The 24,674-nt window shown below is 36.0% G+C and overlaps 1 non-coding gene across 1 annotated transcript; it reads left to right on the top strand.

Annotated features, from left to right (window-relative positions):
* Positions 1 to 24,010: 24,010 nt before the first annotated feature.
* Positions 24,011 to 24,117, top strand: LOC113848594. The gene has a single exon (XR_003501858.1). It is a non-coding gene; the product is annotated as a small nucleolar RNA R71 (small nucleolar RNA).
* The last annotated feature ends 557 nt before the right edge of the window (positions 24,118 to 24,674 follow it).

Raw genomic sequence — 24,674 nt, 5'->3', positions numbered from 1 at the left:
CCTCTACCTTCCTGAAGGTCTCAAAAATCTCTTTCTCAGCCTCTTCAATCGTTTTACTTGGCTGAATAACTCTCTGAGGGAATGGTAGAGGAATTGGCCTTTCAACATTTTCTGCTACCTTTTGTTGGGTAGGAGTAGGTTTTGGTTGTTCTTGAGTCATTTCCTCTCCATTTTGACCAACTGTAGTTGGAGTACAGCTTGAGTCTTCCTTCTCCTTGGGCAATGTGGGCTCTTGCATCACTTTTCTAGACCTCATGGTGATTGCACTCATATTTTTGGGATTCAAAACAGTTTGTGTAGGGAGGTTCCCTGAGCCTTGGGATTGCATCTGGTTTAGAGAGGAGGCTAACTGTCCCATTTGATTCTCCAAAGTTTTGATACTAGCCCCGGTTCTCTACTGGAAAGTGATTTTATTCATGGTCAATTGCTTCATGAGCTCCTCCAATGATGGTTCATTTTCTGCGATGCATTTGGTTGTGAAGAAGATGGTTGATGATGGTGCTGGGCTTGTTGTGGTTGATGTTGGGATTGATGGGATCTATTTGAGCCAGCATGATGTGCTTGGTATTGAGTGCCTTGCTGCTGGTTGTGTTGTTGAGAATTGCTTCCCCATCTTGATTTGGATGGTGTCTCCAGCCTGGGTTGTATCTATTGGAAGATAGATCCCAATTGGGTTGTTGCTGCGAATTTGGAAAAGGAAATTTATTAGTGTAAATGTTTACAGCATAAGCCAGAGGATTACCTTCTAGAGTGTCAGACTCTTGTAGTGTGGGGCAGTTATCAGTGTAGTGATCTGTAGTTGAGCAAATACCACACAACATGGCTGGAATGGATGGTGGAGAAGGTGAAGATGCAGCAACACTCTTTTGCATGGAAACCAATTGCTTTACCATGGATGCTAATTCATCAAGTTTGTGTTCCAGCTTACTAGATTCAGCAACTTGTACTTCACTCACATTTCTGGTGACACAAGAATTTTGCCTTATTGCAAATTGTTGGGAGTTGGCAGCTATGTTCTCAATCAAGTTGTGGGCTGCAACCAGAGTTTTGTCAACCAATGCTCCTCCACTTGCGGCATCTATCATGCTTCGGTCTATAGGGTGCAGTCCCTCATAAAAGTATTGTATCAATAATTGATCACTAATTTGGTGATGGGGGCAGCTAGCACATAGTCTCTTGAATCTTTCCCAATATTCATAAAGGGTTTCTCTTTCAAGCTGCCTTATCCCACATATTTCCTTTCTTATGGACGCAGCTCTTGATGCTGGGAAAAATTTCTCCAAGAAAAGCCTTTTCAAGTTGTCCCAACTAGCAATGGATCCTGGAGGGAGATAGTAAAGCCAATCCTTGGCTGCATCCATCAAAGAAAACGGAAAAGCCTTTAATTTGACATGCTCCTCAGGCACACCTTGTGGCCTCATGGTTGAACAAACAATGTGGAACTCCTTGAGGTGTTTATGTGGATCCTCACCTGCAAGGCCATGAAATCTTGGCAACAAGTGTATTAGTCCAGTCTTTAGTACAAAGGGAGCATCAATGTCAGAATACTATATGCATAAAGTTTGATATGTTACATCCGGTGCAGCCAGTTCCTTTAATGTTCTTTCATTGTAAGCCATTTTTTCAATTTCAAATTCTAATGAATGAGGTGATGAATAGATAGATGAAGGAGATGAAGACTCCTCAAAATGTTCAAAACTATTCCTATGTGTTCTAATGCTACTATGAAATGTCCTATCAATCTCTGGATCAAGTGGATACAAGTCTCCAGGAGTCGATTTGGTCATGCACTAGAAATTAATTATGAACAATGGAAAGAAGTAAACTAAATGAAACAGCAAAAATTGCAGAAAAATTAAGATGACAATTATGCGAGAAAACTAATATCTAAGTGCAGTAAATTAAAGCGTTAACACCAAACAGCAAAAACAAAACAAAGTTGCAAACTATGACACAAAAATATGCAACATGCAAGCACGAATTCTGCAGAATTATGCAGCAAAAATAGAACAAAATATGCAGAGAAATTGAAAACGGAACACTAAAATAGAGCAACTAACAAGTTCAATGCAAAATTAACACCAAAGTCCCCAGCAACGGCGCCAATTTGATGAACGATAAATTTTCATTTCGTTTTGCAAAAAGATTTGTCGTCAACTTTCATCAAAATATGCAGAAAAAGTTTGTAGTATCTAGGGTGCAAGCCTTGGTTGTCTCCAACGACTTTGGTTTGTAACATACATTGAACATGTTATGAATATTTACTATAAAAGCAATTAAAATAAGGGGGTTTTGTGTAATTCCAATTTTATTGTAAAGGCAAGTGATGAAATTAATGAATCCGATCAATGAAATATGTAATCCTTAGTTTGTTCATGCAATTCTATTCTTATCCCTCTCAAGATTCAATACTTTTCCTCTTCCTCTGAATTAGGGTAACTCAAAAAGCAAGAATTAACCTTAATATCCCATACAAATTAAGCAATTTACATGGGCTCCAATCTCTCATCCCCAAGATAACGCTACCTTAGAAATTAGCTTAGGATTAAGCAAACTAAGTTAAGAATTTCATTAAAACGAATTAGGGTTAATTAAGCAATGTCCCCCTCATTCAACCATTAATTCAATTCAAAGAGTTGGGAAAGGTAAATTCATAAAGGAAAGGGAATTCTATTGACATTCATACCCAGGAATTCAAGAATCCATAAACTCACTAAGGATTACAAAAAAGTTTAGCCGTCCATAGGGATGGGTCTTACAAATTCAAGATGGAAACAAAGGGAAATCAACATCATAATGCAAGAATTAAAGGAAAATAAAGAGAAATTGTAAACCAAACCCTAAGATTAGCCTTGGCTGTCACCCAAGGATCCTAAGCTCTGCAAAATGCTCCAAAAGTGGCAAAAGAATCTAAGGAAATGTAAAAAGCTCCATACCCTAATTTCTCAAATCCTATTTATAGTGCAGAAATTTTTGCCCAAAGTGACAACTATGGTTTCATAGTGATAACGCGCAGCGTCCCAAAGTGTTCACGCGTACTCCATAGTGATTACGCGCGAGATCTGTGATTTGGGCCTCTCTTAAGCTATCACTTTGGCTTCATATTGATAACACGCAACGCCCCAAAGTGATTACTCTCGCTCCATAGTGTTACGCGCAGGTCCTGTGTTTTTGGCCTCTCTGGAGTTGTCACTTTGGCTTCATAGTGATAATGCGCAACGCCCCAAAGTGATTACTCTCGCTCTATAGTGTTTACGCGCAGGTCCTGTGTTTTTGACCTCTCTGGAGTTGTCACTTTGGCATCAGAGTGATAACTTTGGCTGCTCCAGAGTGTCTACTATGGTTCCATAGTAGTTACGTGCAAGCCTTGTACTTTTTGATTTTTCTGGAGTTGTCACTATGGGTTCATAGTGATCACTCTGGTCTACCTTTCTGGAACTAGCTTGCTGTAGTGTTCACTATGGACTCCAAAGTGATCACTTTCACCTCAAACTTTCTCAAATGCTAAAAATCCATGGAAAAAGTCTAGAAACTCCTGCACAATTATTCAAATGATCAAAATTGCAAACTATATCGATGTAAATCAATGTAAATTAACCAAAAATTAAGAAACCTATGACATTTGACCAAAATTATGTTTTTATGTTATTTACAATTCCTAAGTTTACTTTTTCTATTAAGAAACATTAAAATAACAAGTAAAAAACTAATAAAATGTGGACTCATCAGTCTTCCACACCTAAAGTGTCTAACCGTGGAAGGTGCTAGAGATCTAAAAATCAGTACAGTTGTCCCTCTCGGTAGGAGGGTGGAAGTGGCAGTTCCCAATGGCCGAGAAACTATTGACGTTCCTCCCGAAGACTGGAAAGGTCGTGATTACTATCGACAATACGATCAATTATAAGGGCTCTTCCTAACACCCTTATTTCCTCTAAAACTACTGCTCTACTTGCTAGATTAAGCCTTTACCACTCCACTAACATCCTCTTGATTAAGACTTTGTATAACGGTGGCCTGGTCCACCAAATCCTCAAACTCGATGATTCTAAGTGGGATCAAGGCCCTCTTGATATCCATCCTCAGCCCATTAGAAAATATTTGGCATCTCCACTCCTCAGAAGTCAAGTGGGAATAAAATCGGTAAAGGCGCTCGAATTGAATTACGTACTCATACACAAATGAGTTTCCTTGCACCAGACTTTGAAACTCCCTCTCTTTTGCAGCACAAACATAGGCTAGGAAGAATTTTCCTAGAAAACTACTTTTGAATACCGCCCATGTAATGGCCTATTCTCGGGCCTCTAGCATATCACAGGCTCCCTGCCACCACATCTCTGCATCTCCTGTCAGCATGTACACAACATATACAACTTTCCTTCTCTCAACATAGCCCATGGTGAGGAAGATCTTCTCAATCTCTCAGAACCAAAGCTCAACTAAATCTAGTCTGTTAACTCTAGTAAACTGATGTGGGTCACTCTTTCTAAATTCAGATATCCCCTTGTACTCAGGCAACGGTGCTGCTACTGCCTGATCTGCAGAGGCCACTTGACTTGTAGCTTGTTGCTGCTGGACAACCTCTAAGCTTTGTCTCACGACTGTTGCCATAGCCTATAGAGCATGAGCCATCCGGTTCACATCAAGTGGAGGACAATTTGATACAGGTTTTCTGTGTGGTCCTGCTATCTTAACACAAAGCAAAACTACCTTAGAATACTAACAATCGGCTCTATCTTAAACTCAATTATTTAGCTACAAAGGCAATCTACCAATCACAACATATATATATATATATATATATATATATGTATATATTCAGCACAATTCACCATATAGCAACACAATTGCTGTACACTTTCAGTGAACAACAATATTTTAAAATCAAACACATCACAACAGTTCAACTTATTTAGCACAACATTAACATCTACAAGCAAACGGCTAACAAACACACTGTCTCAACAACATATTATAGCTTAAATCAACAGCATATTACTCAACAACATGACTCCTCTAGAGCTCACCCAAGCCTCATATGCCAAAATCTCTTACATCTACCATGCTAGAGAACAGAGATGATCAAGCTCGTTTCCCTACATAATCAGCTGATTAGAAAACTTTGCCTTATTATTCAAATCTAAGACTCCCTACTCAGAATACACAACTGAAGCCTAGTAACCTCACCCCATAGGTCTACCTAGACCATGCTCTGATGCCACTAAAGGTCACAACCTTTTTTTTGTAAAGGATCAATGACATCCTGCATTACCGCTCTTAATTCAAATTCACTTGTGAGATAATACATGCATATTTTTAGAAATTGAACTTCAACATCCCAATCAACAAAATAACAAAGCCCCAAGGGCATTTTCATTTAATCCAAAAATTATAGAAGTGTATACATTTACAATAGTTGCTCTGAATGAAGCTCAAAATACAAAGATTGAATAATAATTACATTGCTTAGAAATTGTAGCTAAACTGTCTAGACTTATCACTAAAACCTAGACCGAAAAAATAATTAAAGCTACAAATTTCCCTCAAAAGTATGGTGACTATGACATTCTTTAGCTAGACCTTCCAGCTTGAGAAGTAGCTATAACACTTGTCACATTTGCTCACGTACCACAGTACGATCATTGCAAAACGCACACACACCAACATAGACAGAGTGCAAGGGTGAGCTTATGAAATAACATCCATGATTGAAAATAGATATTTATAAAACTTGTTTTTTCATTATCCTTCAGAATTTAACACAACAATGCAACCCATCTAATGCACAATGCAACAGCTCAGTTCTAACTAGTTTCACAGCCCTAGTAATCCAAAAGGAACCTACAATTCTTTGGTCTAGGAGCAACCTATCTCGGTACTTGGATCTAGATATACAACTTACCCTACCTAAATATGCAACTAGGCTTTAGAATGATGAATGTCACACTTCAAAAGAGAAGTAGATTAGACTAGCAAGTATACTAGTGTTGATGTAGCAAGTTATAAAAATAATAGAACTATGTTAGAGTCCCAAGTATCGATCTCAAGGAATAAAAGTGTTCAATTACCACTTCACAAGGCCACAATTAGTTGAGCTTCACAAATTTCAGAGAGTGTTTGGAATTAAAATTGACAATATTGAAATAAAAAAAGAAACAGAACACTGAATATGCAAATGTGTGATGAACAGATATGAAAAACATAGCTAGGGAGTTATTTCACCAAAACTTCAATATTGAATCAATAAGGTTCTGAACTTGCAAGTAATTGGAAAGAATGACAATCAATTTCACATTGTATTATTCAGAGGTTAATTCCTTAACTCAGTGAACCTAACATTCAATTAAATCACTCTAATTCCTTAGATCTGGTTCAATTCAATGTTGCTTTAAGTATAAGAAACCAGAAGATTGCAAGATCAAGTTCTTTTATCCCTAAGAAAGCTATAATCTTGGTGATTGATTCAGATCTGAAAAACAAATTCAATTTCCATTGATAAGAGTTCTTCTGCAATTAATTAATCAAACTTCCATTCAATTACTACGTAAAGTGAAAAATCAACCACTCAATTCGTTCCACTACTTGAAATCCAGATCCAGAATTAATTCAACACGTTCGTTTTGGATCCACAATCTCTAACTATGAAGAAATTACACAACCATTACAGTAGAGAAAGAAAAAGAAAGAGAAGAAGAGAAAGAACGCAAAAGAAGCATCTTCAATCGATCTTCAATCTAATTCCTCTAGGTTGAAGCTCGGTGTTCGTCCCCAATCTCTCTCTCAAACTCTCTCCACACCAAGAAACAAAGTGAAACAAAAAATGAACAAAAGATCCAAAAATCTGAGCACTTCTACAATTTATAAGTTTTCTTGCCTTCTGTACGTTATCACTTTTCTTCAGAAGAGTAGCCACGCAGAGACATATCTGGTGTTCTGGAAGACTGGAATGATCACTTTTAGTCATAAAAGTGGCAACGCTGGAAGTTGAGTTGTGCGCGTGTTCACTTTCATGAGTAAAAGTGGCCACGCACAACTTGCCTTGCTCCATGCCTCTCTGGAACAATCACTATTGTTGGCGAGAGTGATAACCTTGTCGCTAAGGTCTCAAAAGTAACTAAATTCCTCACAAAAACATGTAGTTTAGGGAGCAACCTAGGTCATCTCTCACAAGGATGCAAATGCACATTGTTTCAATATTAATTATGCAGAAAACGTTTATGTTTGGGGAAGTTTTATGATTAAATGCAGAAGATTAAACGCAGAGAATGAAAACTGAGATCCAAACACATAAATCCAAAACCGAGAATGAAAACAGAATTGTTCAAATATTTCCCGCACAACAAACAATTAATCAATTGCTTATTATGTGATTAAGAATAATGCACAATTCAATCGAACAATGCTTTCTATGCAATCGCAAAGGTATGAGATCAGAAAACAAACTCGGAGCATCAAAAACGTCTTGAACAAATGCGATCTGGACCTTGGCAATGTAATTGGAGAAGAAACATGGAAGAATTCGTCTAGAAATTGCAGAAACTAATCGTCTTTCAATTGTAAAATGTAGAGCAATGCAAATTCGAAGTGAAAAATTGCAAGAGAAGAAGAGAATGGGTAAAAATTTCAGAGGTTCTATTGGAAGCGGGAAAGTTATTACAAAACTGAAAAACAAAAAAATGAATTAAAAGTGCTTCCAAGTCAGCCCCTGGCCTCTATAAATAGTAGTCCTAAAAGAGAAAAACCGAATGGGTCAGAGCTGGGCCGAAAATAAATACAACAAAATCGCAAAACAAAAGCTAGACAAAAGCTACGCAAAAGTCTAAACGTCTAAAATTCGTAGAAAATAGCTTCGGACTCCAAATAACACGATCCATATGTCCAAATTGAAGCCCTGGAAGTAAGGCATCCAATACAAAAAGAATGAGCCAAAAAGGATATCTACAAAAAAAGTTATGGCCAAATTAGTAACTAAAGGTCAGAATAGAAAATATGAACAAAAGTATAGTATTTACGAAAATACCTAATTAGCATGATAAATGCAAAAACATATTAAATAGAAGAAATAAGGGAATGAAAAGACATGCAAAGGATGCAATAAAACTAAAAATGTGAGAACAAAATATGAGCTATCAGAGAGTGATAACGTGTTACTCGCTAAGACTGAGGCTTCTCTGGAATGCTCACTTTCGCCAGCAAAAGTGACAACACACTACTTGCTAAGTTTGGAGCTTGTCTGGAACACTCACTTTCACCAGTGAAAGTGGTAACGCGCTATTATGCTGAGTTTGAAGTCCTCTGGAACGCTCACTTTCGCCAGCGAAAGTGACAACGCAGATCATGCAATGTTTAGAACTTCTTTGGAACGCTCACTTTCACTGACAATAGTGATTATACCCAGCTCAAATTCCTTAAAACTTGTTCTTTGAGTCCAGACTTGCTACCTTTCCTCTATCTTTCCATTGATCTTTCATCTTTATGAACTTGCTCAAAATTTTCTATAAAAACATGCTTGAATTATTAATTTCTATACAGAAAATACGCAAATGCTAAAATAACTATGTATTTAAAGAAAACCTTCAATCATTCTATTTTTATAAGTTTTTCTGCTTTTTCCAACATATTTTCCTTATCAAATGGATTAAAACTGTAGTAATATACTAGTAAAAATATGGATTCATCAATGAATATCAACATGATAATACAACTCAACTAGATTTATGCATTTAACAGCGTAGAAATATCTAGCAATATACATACATGTATAGCGATAGCTCAACATTTATAACTTTTGTTATAGCATCATATCAGTGCTTATCCATTCATTTCAGCACACATGATTCATAGTCTTTATTAAATATTCAACCTACATGTCTCAGCACAACAATCCCACTTTCATAACCAATCACATAAATACTTGGTGTTCTACATTAGGATTTGTCCCTACATCAAGTCATTCTCGGCTAAAATGAAATTATACATCTATGCATCTTAATATCTAGTGAACGAATAAAACCAGCTCAAGTAAGCTCCCTTTACGTAGAACGAGATTCCTTAGATTGAAGCTTTCGTGAGTTCTAAAAGAGAATACAGTTCAAGGTCCTCAGATCTCCCTGTTATCACAAAATAGAGACTCTTAAAAAGAGAAATCAAGAAAAGAGGATGGAATAGGGGAACCAAGCCCTAGAAACTCACCTAGATCCGCACTAAGCAGAGGTTCTCACTTGGATTTGGAAGAAGTTTAGGCTTTGAGAAGGTTTTCTTTGACAGAAGGAGGTGAGAAAACAGAGGGGAGGTCAAATGGGTTAGTAGTTTGATGAGAAATGAAGGTTTTCAACTCAAAACCCTTTAAATACCCCTTAGTTTATGATTTTCTCACTTCAGTGAGCATCTTTCGCTACATCAAGATATACCAAACAGTAGAACTTTTCTGTTGTCTGTCATTTTTGCTACAGCAAGAATTTTTCTCTTTAGCGAGAATCTCTTTGCTCTAGCAAGAAATTTTCGCTCTAGTGAGAGTGTTAGTTGGGTAAACCTTATTCACTTCTTACTACAGCAAAACTCTCTCGCTACAACGAGAATGCTCTAGAAAGCCTCACTTAAAATGACTTGTTCTCACTACCAAGAGAGGTATATCGCTACAACAAGATATCCTGCAGTTCTAAATCAACCCAAAACCCACTTAACTCACACAACATGCATTAGCTTATTACTCAGTAACCATAAACTCATATATGCACGAATTCAAGTCATTTCTTGTCATAATCAACATACAACAATACATTCAAAATACAAGGACATCATAAATAATTGGTTACAACATCAATTTTAAAAGTAAATAAGCATACACATAATGTAGGCCTGACAATGTACCTAGGCATGTACTTTAATATGCGTCAAATTTGAGTTTCTGCAAGAAAATAAGCTGGGGGACTACCACTATAAAAGAAGGATGATGCGAAAACCTAAGGGGGACACTTTTGAATAAAGAAACAGTGACAACTATAGTTGGGGATGATAAGAGACTCTTCATTTATTTTCTACTTTTTAATTGTAGTTTCTCTATGTTTAATTTCTAATTCCTTTTTGAATATTGATATAACATATTTTATGTTTACATTTATAGTTTTATTTTGATTTATAAACACTTTTAATATGATTTTTTTAAAGATTTTTTTTACCATTTTCTACATATTTGAATAAATTGGGCTTGTTACAAATAAATGCTTTAATTTAGTATTTTCGATTATTCTAACTTCTAACTACTCTTTCAGCAACAACTTTTTCTATAGATATCTTTTTTAGCTGTTTCTAGCTGCATTGGATTCTACACATCCAGGGCTTCAAAATGCATATATGGATCACTGGATTTGGAGTTGTTTTCAATTTTTTATGATTTTTTTATGTTGAGGCAAATTTTCTTAATATTGTTGCGAGATTGCATTTGGGCATTTTGTTATTAGATAATTATAATTGGGCTTATAGTTATAATTAAGACCCAAATTTTGGCCATTTAGGTTACCCTAATCAGAACCTATAAATAAACTACTAAGGTTTTGAATTAGGAGGTTGGATTAGACACTTTGAGTTTTTGAGATTTGGCTGAAATAAGAATCTTTATTTTTACTTTCTCTCAAATTCTCTTGTTCTCTTCTCATCCTTGTGTGGGTTAACTCTTTCAATAGAAGGCTAAACCTCTCATTCAATATGTGGAATTCAAACACTATAATTCTAATTTGAGTTCTGGGCGAAATTGCTCCGAGTTTGTTCCTTTTTCTCTAACCTCAAATTTGTGTATTGCGATCGTGATTAACTTTTCTGTTGTTAGAATTCAAATTAGGATTCGTATGATATTCTAATTTGATGATTAATTTAGATTAGGTTCAATGATAATTTAATTTAATTTGTGATCTATTTCAATTAGGTTATTTGATTGAATTAATAATTAAATTGGGCAAACATTTAAATTTGGATTAAAATCTTTAGATATCGTGATAAACAAAGTTACATGCATTTGGTATTCTATGAATTGATATTTCTTCATTTGTTTTTACTAAATTTTATTATGTTAGTAGTTTAATTTAATTAATTTGTAGATTTCAAGCCTCCATAAGTTTACTCACATTCTTTAAAAGAAAACCTAAAATTGAATTTAACTGAAAATGTGTCACACTTTTCATCTTATCTCTTTTGCATGGGATCTTTGGCATATTCTTGGCAGGACTTGGAGCTTCGAGCTTCGAGCGACCGTACTTGAAAACTAAAAACTCATCTCATTTTAGTTTACTTTTCTCTATGCCTTTGTTTATGATTGTACTAGTTCTTTCCATTAGCATGAGTAACTAAATCCATAACTAGAGCTATGGGAACTCTTGTTCATGAATTTATAAGATTTTGATGTTTGAATCTAAATTTTGTTTTCGTTCGTGATTAGATTTTGTCCTATTGCGCTTCTTTGTTAATCCTAATCAATTATATTGTTAGGTAGCTGTACCTCAGTTAGTTAATGGATCTATAGGATAAAGTGAGACAAAGGATTAGGTGGACCAAAGTAATCTTTCTCTTCCAATCGTTATTAAATTAACAAGTTCATAGGTGTTTTTAGCTTTCTTGAATTAATATCTTGCATGACCATTGTGGATGTTAGTTTAGAGAAAAGAATATTAATATTGCATGACCACTGGGTATTAACGGTAATTGTATGAATAATTGGTAATCACAAGAAAATTGAATTTAGAGTTAAACAAAAAAATTAACATAAAAGATTGAATAAGAAAACCCATACGTACCAGGTTCCTCTCCGATAAGTTTAACCAAGACATGTATTGTATTCTGAGTTTACAATTGATTTTATAATTAAATTCTTATTTTTAATTCATCTCATATCCTTTAAGCTTAAAATTAAATTAAAAAATTCTTAGTAATTGAAAAACAATCCTTGTGGGCTGATATTTCAAGAATTTATTTTAGAACCCTTTATTACTTCTCGACGGGTACACTTGCCCTTCGAACAAGTTTTTGGCGCCGTTGCCGAGAAGTGCTTTTCAATATTAAGAAAATCTCAAATTTAATTGATTTAAGCAATTTATGTTTTGCTTTATTTTAATTTTATTTTGTTTATATAAAAAAATTCTCTTTATTTATTTTATTTATTTTCATTTTCATTTTATTTTATATTTTATATTTTTTTTAGTGTATGCTCACTCATTCTAAGTACTCTACAGCTTGTTTATTTGATCCAGAGATCGAGTGAACAACACGTTGTTGTTAGCAATCTACACTAGCAAGTGCACTAGGATTGCAGCAAGTGATGAGTAAATTTAAGATCCAAATATCGTCTCCACAGGGAATTTAGATTCAAGTATCACTTCATAGAATTATAACCATTTAAGCTTTTTCGAAATTGTAAGGAGAGTGGTAACATCTAATAACAGCAAACTGGAACAATTAAAAGTAAAATGAACTTGCAAAAAACAGAACAATGAACACACAATTATGTGATAACAGAAGGAGAAACCATAGCTAGGGAATTGCTTCACCAAAACTCCAATTTTAATCAATAAAGTTCTGAATTAACAAGCAATTGGAAAGAATGACAATCAGTTTCACATTATACTATTCAGAGGTTAATTCCTTAACTCAGTGAACCTAACATTCAATTAAACCATTCTAATTCCTTAGATCTAATTCAATTCAATGTTGCTTTAAGTGTAAGAAACCAAAAGATTGCAAGATCAAAGTTCCTTATCCCTAAGAAAACTAAAATCTCGGTGATTGGTTCAGATCTGAAGAACAAATTCAATTTCCATTGACAAAGGTTCCTCTGAATTTAGTTAATCAAATTTCCATTCAATTCACACGTGAAGTTCAGAATCAATCACTCAATCTATTCCAAAGCTTGAAATCTAGATCCAAATCAATTCAACATGTTCATTTCAGATCTACAATCCCTAACTATGAACGAATTACACAGCCATGGCAGCAGAAGAAGAAAAAGAAAGAGAAGAAGAGAAGAAGAAACTCAGAAACGCCATGGAAGCTTGCTCCACTCCAATTCCTCTTCGTGAAGCTCCAAGATCTGAATCCCCACTCCTCTCTCTCACTTCCTCTAACCAGAAACTAACTAAAAAAACTGAAAATGAACAGAATCCCTTTTTTTCGGATCATTTATGATATTTATAAAATTTCCCAGATTTTCACATCATCACTTTTATGAGAAATAGTAGTTACGCAGAGAGTTTTTGGTTGCGCGTTAACACTTTTCCCAGAAATAGTGGCCACGCGCATTTTCCTGATATTGAGAGCTCTCTGGAACTATCACTCTTGATGATAAAAGTGACAACGCAGAGCCAAGGTAGTTGCGCGTTATTACTTTTTCTGATAAAAGTGACTACGCGCAGCTCGCCAAGTTGAAGACTCTCTGGAACGATCACTGTTGATGACAATAGTGGTTACGCAGAGCTTTCCTGATATTTTGCCTCTCTGGAACTATCACTTTTACTGATAAAAGTGGTAACGCCCAGGCTTCACTTCTTCTTTGAGCTCTGAAGTGATCACTTTCATTGACAATAGTGATCACGCCCAGTCTGCAATTTCTTATTCTTGAGTTTTTGGATTCCAGACTTGCTTCTTTCCTCTTCCTTGTCATCAAACTTCTATGAATATGATCCTTGCTCAATTTATTCCTACAAAAACAAGATTAAAAACTTAATTCCTAAGCAAAAATTTCACAAATGATAAAATAACTACATATGTAAACAAAATTCAATTCCTTCTCTTTTTCTAAGTTTTTCTGCTTTCTTTATATATTTTTCTTATCATTTGTGTTAGAATTATACTAAAATATCAGTCAAAATATGGATTCATCACTACCCCAAACTTGAATTTTTGCTTGTCCTCAAGCAAATCAAATTAAACCAAGGGTAATTCTTCCACTTTTCAGAAACCATTTCACAACTGCTATATCAGAAATTTTCAATTTGCAATTCTGTGTTTTCTGCAAAATTTTTAATCAAGATATTCATCCAATTACTCATCATTGCAATCACAATGCATTCATCAAATTTTAAGCAAGAATTGCTATCTAAGTGAATATATCAGCCAAGTTCATGTGAGAAACATTAAAATCATGATCACTTCTCGCTGGACAGTGTTTCCCTCAATTCTCAGCAGTGTTTAAGTACTGTTTTCTCTCTTTAATCATCAATTCAGCTACACTCTACCATATGCTTGCCCAATTTCTCTATCTCCTCTGCTTAGTACAGCCAATCACACATCAAGAGGACTTTTTACAGTTTATAACAGGGCTTAGGTTAAGGTAGATACTGAACAAAATAAGAAACAAGTTGCAATTTCAAAAGATCAGAAGCATTTTGAGTGAATGACTTTAAAACTAGTTTACTGCAGCAGACTAATTGTTTTTGTGCAGCAGAATTTTTATTTTCCTTTTTCTTCTTCTCTGCAACAGTTTACTGCTAATTTCTTCTTTTTGATCTCCATTTTGCTCTTTTCAACTCAGATTCTATTTTTCAACAGTTTACTGCAACATGTTTAACTCTTCCATAGTTTTGCTGCATAATTTTTAATGTTTCTACAGCACTTTTGTTCTTTCGTTCTGACTTTTTGAACTTAACTTAGATAGCTTGTTACTCCCCTACCCCAAACTTAAAATTTTGCTTGTCCTCAAGCAACTTAATTTGATGCTACCCCAAACTTAGTTTTAAAACTCATTTTTGATTAAACTCACAATGCCTTTGATCAATTTGAATGGTAAAATAGGTTTTTCAGCAAGGCGTGTAATGAAGTTAACTCAAGAAAAGGGAATATTAAGCTCAAAAGGGGTAAACTAGGGCAATTAATCATAATGGAAGGCATTTTAGGCTAACTAAGTATATCAAACATGGCCTCTATCATGTGTGTGAGAACTGTAACATGCATATTCAATTAAGAACAAGGGCAAGTTCTAGAGAATGCAGAAAAATCTGATTAATCACACAAGGAAGGAAGTAGGTAGCTCAAGTCTCACTAGGCATTTATAAGTGATCATGTGAATTAATGAAAACACAATGGACTTTTCAGAAATATATGCATCTAGTGGCAACTGCCTCATTTTTGAAAATACAAGTGTGATCTCATTTTGAGAATGGGAAAAACAACTTAAAAAGAAATTCACACAGAACTCACAGCCAACAGTTTATTATCTATTCTAGTATTTTGGTGTTTTTCAACAACAATTCAGTGTAATGTGAGGCTACACATGAATAAGATGTAGAGAATGAAACCCCCCTTTCATGGCAGCTTGTGTAAGAGTCACCATCCAATGTGTGTGAGTGTTGTGTGTGATATTCTCTGCACAAAAAACACCAGAATTCCATTAACTCGCAGCAAGATAAAGGTATTTAGTTAAGAAGCTAATATAATTGCAAAATAGGTAAGTGAAAATTAAACCAAATTGTACCAATTAGTGATTACAACCCAAAAAGTTTAAACTACCAGAAATTTACAAAAAATTTAATAATAGAATTTAAATTCCTAGACTAATCTTCTGCTGCATCTTCTTCCTCTGAGCTTTCCTCTTCAGAACCTTCTTCTTCTTCATCTTCTTCTTCCACTACCTCTTCAAATGGTGGCTGAGGAAAGTGGGTTCTGTATATTGGCATATTCTTGAAAACAGAAGAACGAAGGCACTGGGCATTCTCTGCTAAGTCTGGAGTATGATACATTTCTTCTTTGGTCATTCCCAATTCCCAATTTCTGACCAATATTCAGCATAATACATTCCATTAGCATGACTCCAGCTTTGAGGCTATTATGCAGCTCAGTCTGCCTTTCAGCAAGTTGATTCTGCCCTTCAGCTAGCTGCTTCAGAGTGTCTTTCATCATCATTGGTTTCTCTTTCTTGAATTGTGAAGGAATTGGGGCTGCAGAAGTGCAGGAAACAGTTGCATAAATCTCTTTGATCAGAGCTGCAGAAATGGATGGTGCGGCTCTGATTTTCTCTTGATAATCACCAAACTCTACTCCTGCGTCTTCACAAAGTAGTGTAATTACTGAAGGAAAGGCTAATGAATCCCTTTTTGTCTTCAGTATTCCCAAGATACATTCACTTATTACCTCTCCCACATCTATGTAGATGTTGGAGACTATGGCAAAAAGCAGAGCAGCCCTCTTCACAGCTAGTGTGAAGCTATGTTTGACAGGCATGAACGAATTTAAAATAAACATGCTCCATACTTTGGCAAAGGGCAGGAGATTCTTGGTGACAATATGCTTTGGCTTCTTAGATTGGTTGAGCTCCCATGTGGTGCCTGGTTTCCCAATCTTTTCCAAAATTTGCACAAAATCAATATCTAGACTTTCCTTAAATGTTTTGAAGTCCAGCTGTGCAGCATGTTGTGCAGAATTAATTTCCAGCACCCTGTTGATATTTGCTGGTGAAAAGTCAATTCTCATGCCCTTGACCATGGAGCTGAACTTAGGGGTTCCTTTCCCTTTAAACTTCATGGCATTGGCATAGAATTCCTGAGTTATTTCCCTCCAACCCAGGCCAGCTGTTGCACAGAAGAATTCCCAGCCTCTTTTCTGGATTTCCTCTTTAAATTCAGGATAGTTGTTCCTAGCTATTTGGAATGCTCTGTCAGGAACAATTTTTCTTCTTAGAATATTGGCTCTGAAAAAGTTTTCATGAGCCAAACTTCTGAATCTCGGATCATGTGTGGCTGGTGGTGAGGATCCTGAAGGTACAGCTGTTCTTGGTGGAGGTGATGGTGTAGGTGAGGGTGCAGGTGCAGGAGATCTGGTTGAAGGTGGTGGAGAATGTGAGGGTGAAGATGTAGGTGCAGATGATCTTGTCTGAGGTGAGGGGGAAGGTGAGGGTTCAGAGATCTGAATAGGTGAAGAGCTTGAGACACCATCAGTTCTGGCCCTCTTTGATGCAGCAGCTTGGAGATTTCGGCTGGATCTTCTTGTTGGGGTTGTGGAATATGCAGCTCGTTTCTTCTTAGGAGTGGTGGAAGATGCAGCTTGCTTCTTCTTAGAAGTGGTAGAAGATGCAGCTTGCTTCTTCTTAGGAGGACGTACAGGTGTGTTGAATGAAGTCCTAACCATTTTGAAATTTTCTGCATTGAAGGAGTAATTGTCAGTTTAAAATTTTAGAATCAAAGAATAATCCTATACTGCAGAAAATTCAATCAAGCAGTTTGCAGGAATTAAATTTTTCTAATACTTCTCATCATGCAGTCTGCTAATAGTACCAACACCCAATTGCACAACTTATTCAAAACATGCAAAATCTAACAGTAGAATTTCAAAGTGCACACTCTTATCAATTATCAGGGTACCGCAGAAAGATAATTACATGTCTTGACCAAAATTTCAAACTGATTTTGCGCTGACAGCCAAAATTCCCAAGTTGTATTCATTTTGCAATCAAGTATGCATTTCAGATAATGCCAATTTAATGTCTAACTCAATTTCAGCACAGCTATGTATTCTAATTTTCAATCTTACAGTTTCAGAAAGTTCTGTTGCTATCAGTTCAGATTCTGCAGAAATGTGGTTCATAATATATGCAATGTAATTTCAATTATCCCATCAAACTAACATACATGACAGAGAGCAGCTATCTGAAGTATTATCCATTCTATTTTGAACCAAATAGCCTCAGAATTTGAAATTAAGTTTGCTGTCAGGACATGTATTATACATATGCACATAATAGATGCTCAACATTAATTCATCACATTCAGAGAAATTTAGATATTTCTAAGCTGAAAATTCAAGATGTGTTCACTATCATTAAAAATTAGGGTAGCGCAGAGCAATATTTTCAAGTTTCAACCAATTTTCAAACATAATTTGTAACCCAATCATTCTTAGCAAAAAGTTATTCCATCAAAGTAGTGCAGAATTACTTGTCCTGGTATTTTCCTAACATTCGATTGCATTACATGCAGTGTATGTTTGCAATTAATCTCATTCAACAGTCTTAGCTCAAACAACTTTTCACTGAATTCTTTTTAGGTCATCCCAATTTTTGCAGAACTTTTATTCAATTATGTACAATGCAGATTCGAATGCTCCATAAATGACAGGGAAGACTTCTTCAGTGTATTGCTCCTACAGTGCCTCAGTACCCTATTCTACATTTTTCCAAGTTTGTAAACAGAGAAAACTCTAGCTACAGTTATAGAGGGATGAGAGTAAGTGTACCTTGCAGGAAGATGTAGTATTGAATGAGAAATGTTGGTTGATTCTAGGTCGACGCACACAGAGAGTGAGAATTGCAGAGAAAACTTAGACAGAGATGAAGTTTCAAGCATGAAAAGTGTGTGTGCGTGCTCAGGTTAGGGATTATATATGGTTACGCTGGGCACGTGACAATTTTTTTTTTAAAAGAAATGAACGTTGTAAAATTAATTGATCCCAGCGTAATCACTATTATTCAAAAGAGTGAATGTTCCAGAGAGTGAATTTTTTCAGGGTGAGGCGCGCGTTATCACTATTGCTGAGCAAAGTGATAACGCGCAGCAAAGTGATAACTTTTTTCAATAAAAGTACTAACGCAGAGATATTAGAAGTTTACTTACCTGTGCATAGTCACTCTTGACAGAAAAAGGAAGCGTTACAGAGAGCTCATTTTCCCATCTGTCTCTGCGTGATCACTTTTATCAGTAAAAGTGATTGTTCCAGCAGAAAACCTCAAATTGCATTCTCTGCGTAGCTTCTTTTCTGCAATAAAGTGACTCCTCTCATTAATCAAATACCTCTAAAACCTCAATTAATTAAATTTTCACTCTTGAATCCATCAAATACACACTCTTCACATTGAATCTCAGTTCAAGTATCTCAATTATGCCTCAGAAAATCAGATTCAGTGGACTATTCACATACATTATGCAGAAACTTCCAGAAGTTGGTAACATCAGATTATGTAGAATACTAAACTCTTAACTACACATTTACCTCATCAATTCTCAGATTAAGCAACCAAATGCACCTCAGAAACTCAGATTCAGCAATATTTGTGTAGAATTTTTGCAGCATATCAGAAATTTACAGAACAATAATATACAAAATTCTAAAAACACTATAGAAAGCTTAAACTGGGTTAGAAATGTGAGTTGCCTCTCACAAAGTGCTTCTTTAATGTCACTAGCTTGACATTAGTTGTTCCTCACTCAAGAGGAACCAATTTCAAGCATGATATGTTTCTTGCAAACTCTTCTCCATGATAGATCTTCAATCTTTGGCCATTGACCTTGAATTCCCTCCCTGTTTTCTGATCTTCTATAAGAATTGCTCCAAAGGGAGAGGTCTCCTTTATTAAAAATGGTCCAGACCATCTAGATTTCAATTTCCCTGGAAACAATTTTAATCTTGAATTGAACAACAGCACTTGCTGGCCAGGTCTGAAATCTTTTTGCAGAATGAACTTGTCATGGATTCTCTTGGTTCTTTCTTTGTACAGCTTTGCATTCTCATATGCTTGCTGTCTGAATTCCTCCAATTCATGCAGCTGCAGAACTCTCTTCCTTCTAGCACTTGACAGATCAAAATTAAGCCATTTTGTAGTCCAATATGCTCTATGTTCCAGCTCTAGGGGTAGGTGACAGGCCTTTCCAAATACTAACTGATATGGAGACATACCAATTGGAGTTTTTAAAGCAGTTCTGTATGCCCACAATGAATCATCCAGCCTCTTTGACCAATCCTTCCTTGAGCTATTCACTACCTTCTCTAGAATTTGCTTGATTTCTCTATTTGAAACCTCCACTTGTCCACTTGTTTGTGGATGGTAAGGAGTAGCAACCTTATGCTTCACACCATATTTCATTAATACAGCTTCAAGATACTTTTTGCAGAAGTGAGTACCTCCATCACTTATTAGCACTCTAGGCACACCAAATCTTGAAAAAATGTTCTTTCTTATAAAAGAAATCACTACCTTTGCATCATTTGATCTGGTGGGAATTGCTTCTACCCATTTAGACATATAATCCACTGCCACTAGAATGTATTCGTGTGAAAATGATGGGGGAAATGGTCCCATGAAATCAATCCCCCATACATCAAATAGTTCCACTTCTAAGATGTTGGTTAATGGCAGCTCATGTCTTCTTGAGATATTTCCAGTTCTTTGACATTTGTCACAGTTTTCTACATACCTCTTGGCATCTTTGAAGAGTGTGGGCCAAAAGAAACCTGCTTGCAAGACTTTTGCAGCAGTCCTTGAACTTGCATGGTGACCTCCATATTCTGAATTGTGACAATGCCATAATATCTCAGCTTGCTCACTTTGTGGAATGCATCTTCTAAGTAACCCATCTACTCCAATTTTGAACAGGTATGGGTCTTCCCACACATAGAATTTGCTGTCATGTAGGAATTTCTTCTTTTGCTGCCAAGTAAACCTCTTTGGAATGACTTGAGTGGCTTTAAAATTTGCAATGTCAGCAAACCAAGGCATGTTATCCACTGCGAACAGCTTTTCATCTGGAAATTCTTCATTTATTTCCAATGATTCAGTGGTTAAACTCTCCAAAGGAAGTCTGGACAAGTGGTCAGTAACACTGTTTTCTTTCCCTTTCTTGTCTTTGATCTCTAGCTCAAATTCTTGGAGGAGTAGAATCCATCTTAATAATCTGGGCTTTGCATCCTGTTTTGTCAAGAGATATTTAAGAGCAGCATGATCAGTGTATACAATCACTTTTGAACCCATTAAATATGATCTGAACTTATCAAAAGCATATACAACAGCTAAAAGTTCTTTTTCTGTTGTTGTGTAATTCACTTGTGCAGGATTTATCACTTTGCTTGAATAATAGATAGCATGTAATTTCCTATCTTTTCTCTGTCCTAAAACAGCACCCACTGCACTATCACTTGCATCACACATGAGTTCAAAAGGTAGTTTCCAATCTGGTTTTGCAAGAATAGGTGCAGAAATCAGTTTCTCTTTTAAAACAGAAAATGCATGCAAACAATTATCATCAAATATGAAATCTGCATCCTTTATAAGTAAATTACTCAAGGGTTTAGCAATCTTGGAAAAATCTTTTATGAATCTTCTATAAAAACCAGCATGTCCTAAAAACTTCTAACTCCCTTGACATTGATAGGTGGAGGCAATTTACTAATGACTTCTATTTTAGCTTGGTCCATCTCCATTCCTTTCTCTGAAATTTTGTGACCAAGGACAATGCCTTCTTGTACCATGAAATGGCACCTTTCCCAATTTAACACAAGATTAGTGTCTTGACATCTCTGCAAAACAGTGGATAGATTAGCTAAACAATCATCAAAAGAATCACCAAAAACAGAGAAATCATCCATGAACACTTCTATGATGTTTTCTACCAAATCAGAAAAAATAGAAAGCATGCATCTTTGGAAAGTGGCAGGGGCATTACACAAACCAAATGGCATTCTCCTATATGCAAAGACTCCAAATGGACATGTAAATGCAGTTTTCTCTTGATCTAAAGGATCTACAGCTATTTGATTATATCCTGAATACCCATCAAGAAAACAATAAAATGAATGTCCAGCAAGTCTTTCTAGCATTTGATCTGCAAATGGTAGTGGGAAATGATCTTTTCTGGTTGCATCATTTAATTTCCTATAGTCTATGCACATTCTCCATCCAGTCACAGTCCTAGTAGGGACAAGTTCATTCTTTTCATTAGGTACAACTGTCATACCACCTTTCTTTGGAATAACTTGGACTGGACTTACCCAATTGTTGTCAGAAATTGGGTATATTATTCCTGCATCTAACAGCTTTATGACCTCTTTTTTAACTACCTCTTTCATGGCTGGGTTTAACCTCCTTTGTAGCTGCACAACAGGCTTAAAATTCTCTTCAAATAAAATTCTGTGCTTACAAAATGAAGGATTTATACCTTTCAGATCTGCAATACTCCAGCCAATTGCAAATTTGTGTTCTCTCAAAATTCTGAGCAATTTTTCCTCTTGTTCTTCCTTAAGTTCATTATTGATGATGACTGGATTTTCATGTTTCCCATCCAGAAATGCATACCGCAGGTGTGAAGGGAGTTGTTTCAGTTCTAGCCTTTGCTTTTCCTCTTCTTTATCATCCTTTTCTAGCTTCTCCTTCACTGAATTTTCTGCAGATTTTCGAATTGGCAGAGCTTCTAGTTGCTGCTGCACTTCCTTAATGTATTCTTCATGCAGAAGTTCAGATTTGTTGCTTCCTACAGATGTTATTTCTTCTAACACAGCAAGTTCATCAATTTCATTAATATGGTGTTGTGTAATGAAAGCATCCAGTATATCTACCTTCATACATGTGCTATTTTCAATTGGATATTTTAAAGCTTCAAACACATTAAACACTACCTTCTCATCTTGAACTCTAAGCATAAGTTCACCTTTCTGCACATCTATTAAAGCTCTCCCTGTTGCAAGAAATGGTCTCCCTAGGATCAAAGGAATGTTAGAATCCACCTCCATGTCCAGAATTACAAAATCTGCAGGAAAAATGAACTTGTCAACTTTAACTAATAAATCTTCAACAACTCCATATGGATAAATGTATGATCTATCAGCTAGCTGCAGTGTAATGTTGGTGGGCTTCACTTCCTCTATGCCAAGTTTCTGCAGAACAGCCAATGGCATCAGATTTATGCTTGCTCCCAAGTCACACAATGCTCTTCCCATAGTGCAGTTTCCTATTTCACAAGGAATGCTAAATGATCCAGGATCTTTCAGCTTTTGAGGAAGCTTTCTCTTGAGAATGGCACTACACTCCTCTATCAAAGGTACTGTTTTATCATGCTCTAGCTTTCTTTTTCTTGAAAGTAGTTCTTTCATAAACTTTGCATATGAGGGCATTTGCTCCAAAGCTTCTGCAAAAGGAAAGTTAATTTGTAATTTCTTAAAGACATTCATAAACCTTTCAAATTGTTCCTCTTGTTTAGGATTCTGAACTCTTTGAGGATAGGGCAGCCTCTTGTATTTTTCTGAGTCTATTGGCTTACAAGCTTCCTCAAAGAGTTGCTTTTTGGTTTTCCTTTCAGAATTCATGAGAACTTTTTCTTTTTCTTCTAAATGGTCTTTCTTTAATAGCTTAAAATTTCCTTGTTGCAGATCTTGTTCAATGTTTCTTTCTGCTACATCATTTACTTTCTTTTCTGCTGGTTTAGGGCTGGCAACTAAAGCTCCACTCCTTGTAGTTATGGCTTGACATTGCTCTTTAGGATTGATTACTGTATTGCTTGGAAATCTTCCTTCATCCCTGCTAGATAATTGTTCAGCTAATTGTCCAATCTGTGTCTCTAGTTTCTTCATGGAAGCTTCCTGGTTTTTGAAGCTTGTTTGAGTCACCTTCATGAATTGCAGCATAGTCTCTTCCATCTCAGTCAACCTCTCATTCATAGGCTTGGAAAATTTCTGATTTCCTTGAGGTTGAGTGGACGAATTTCTCTGAAAATAAGGCTGTTGTGTTGCTGGACCTGCATTAGAAAAAGGCAAATTTGAATTAGAATTCTTTGCAGCAGAATATTGATTATTCCAATTAGAATACTGCTGAGTTCTATTATTTAAAAATTGAAATCCAGGGGGATATGATGGCTGTTGTCTCTGAAAATTATTCATATAATTCACTTGCTCTTGTGGTTCACTTGTGGATGCCTCACATGCACCATTTGCATGGTTTCCTCCACAAAAATCACAACTTAGCTGACTGGTAGGCAGACTCCCTGTTTGCAGATTGTTGATTTGTTGTGTTAAGGTAGCTAATTGTTCTGAAAACAATTGATTTTGTAGCTGATTTTGTGCAAGAAAAGTTTCCAGAACTTTAGTTTCATGACCAGAGTTTCTTCCTTGGTTCCTTGAGTTTGAATTCTGATACATTGAAGATGCCATCATGTCAATAATCCTTTGAGCTTCTTCCAAGGACTTTGTATTTAATGAACCTCCAGCAGCAGCATCAACCATTGTTCTTGTTACTGCATTCATCCCATTATAAAAAGTCTCTAATTGCATCCAATCTGGAATACAATGATGTGGACACCTTCTAAGCAGTTCTTTGTATCTTTCCCATGCTTCATACAATGATTCTCCTTCTTGCTGCACAAAGGATGTAATTTCTCCTCTCAACTTAGCAGCTTTGAATGGAGGGAAGTACTTAGTTAAAAACTTATTCACAAGTTCTGTCCAGGTTGTGATGCTTCCTTGTGGTTGAGCTTGTAACCAACATTTTGCTCTATCTCTCAAGGAAAAAGGAAATAGTCTTAATCTGATAGCTTCTTCACTAACTCCATTCATTCTTATGGTGTCACATAGCTGCAGAAAATTTGAAATATGCAGGTTAGGATCATCAGAATTTCCTCCAGCAAACTGATCCTGTTGGACTAAATGTAGTAGGGCAGGTTTAATCTCAAAATGGTTGGCTTGAATAGTTGGCCTAATTATAGAAGAGTTAAAACCTTGCATGTTAGGAATAGCATAGTCCCCTAATGTTCTAAATCTGTTCTGTTCTGCCATTTCTATTGCTGGATTTGGTTGTCTCAAGGGTGTAGATGTTCTTTTCACTCTAGGATTACTCTGAGATTCTGGAGAATGGACAGCTTCTAACTCACTATCACTCCCTATGGCTTTTTCTGCTCTAGACTCTTTTCTCAATCTTTTCAAAATTATGTCTATGTCAGGATCAAAGA

Source organism: Abrus precatorius, unplaced genomic scaffold (genome assembly GCF_003935025.1).
Source record: "Abrus precatorius isolate BTA unplaced genomic scaffold, Abrus_2018 Scaffold8, whole genome shotgun sequence".
NCBI lineage: Eukaryota > Viridiplantae > Streptophyta > Magnoliopsida > Fabales > Fabaceae > Abrus > Abrus precatorius.
Note: the sequence above shows the minus strand (reverse complement) of the source record. Positions and strands in the feature narration are given on the sequence as shown.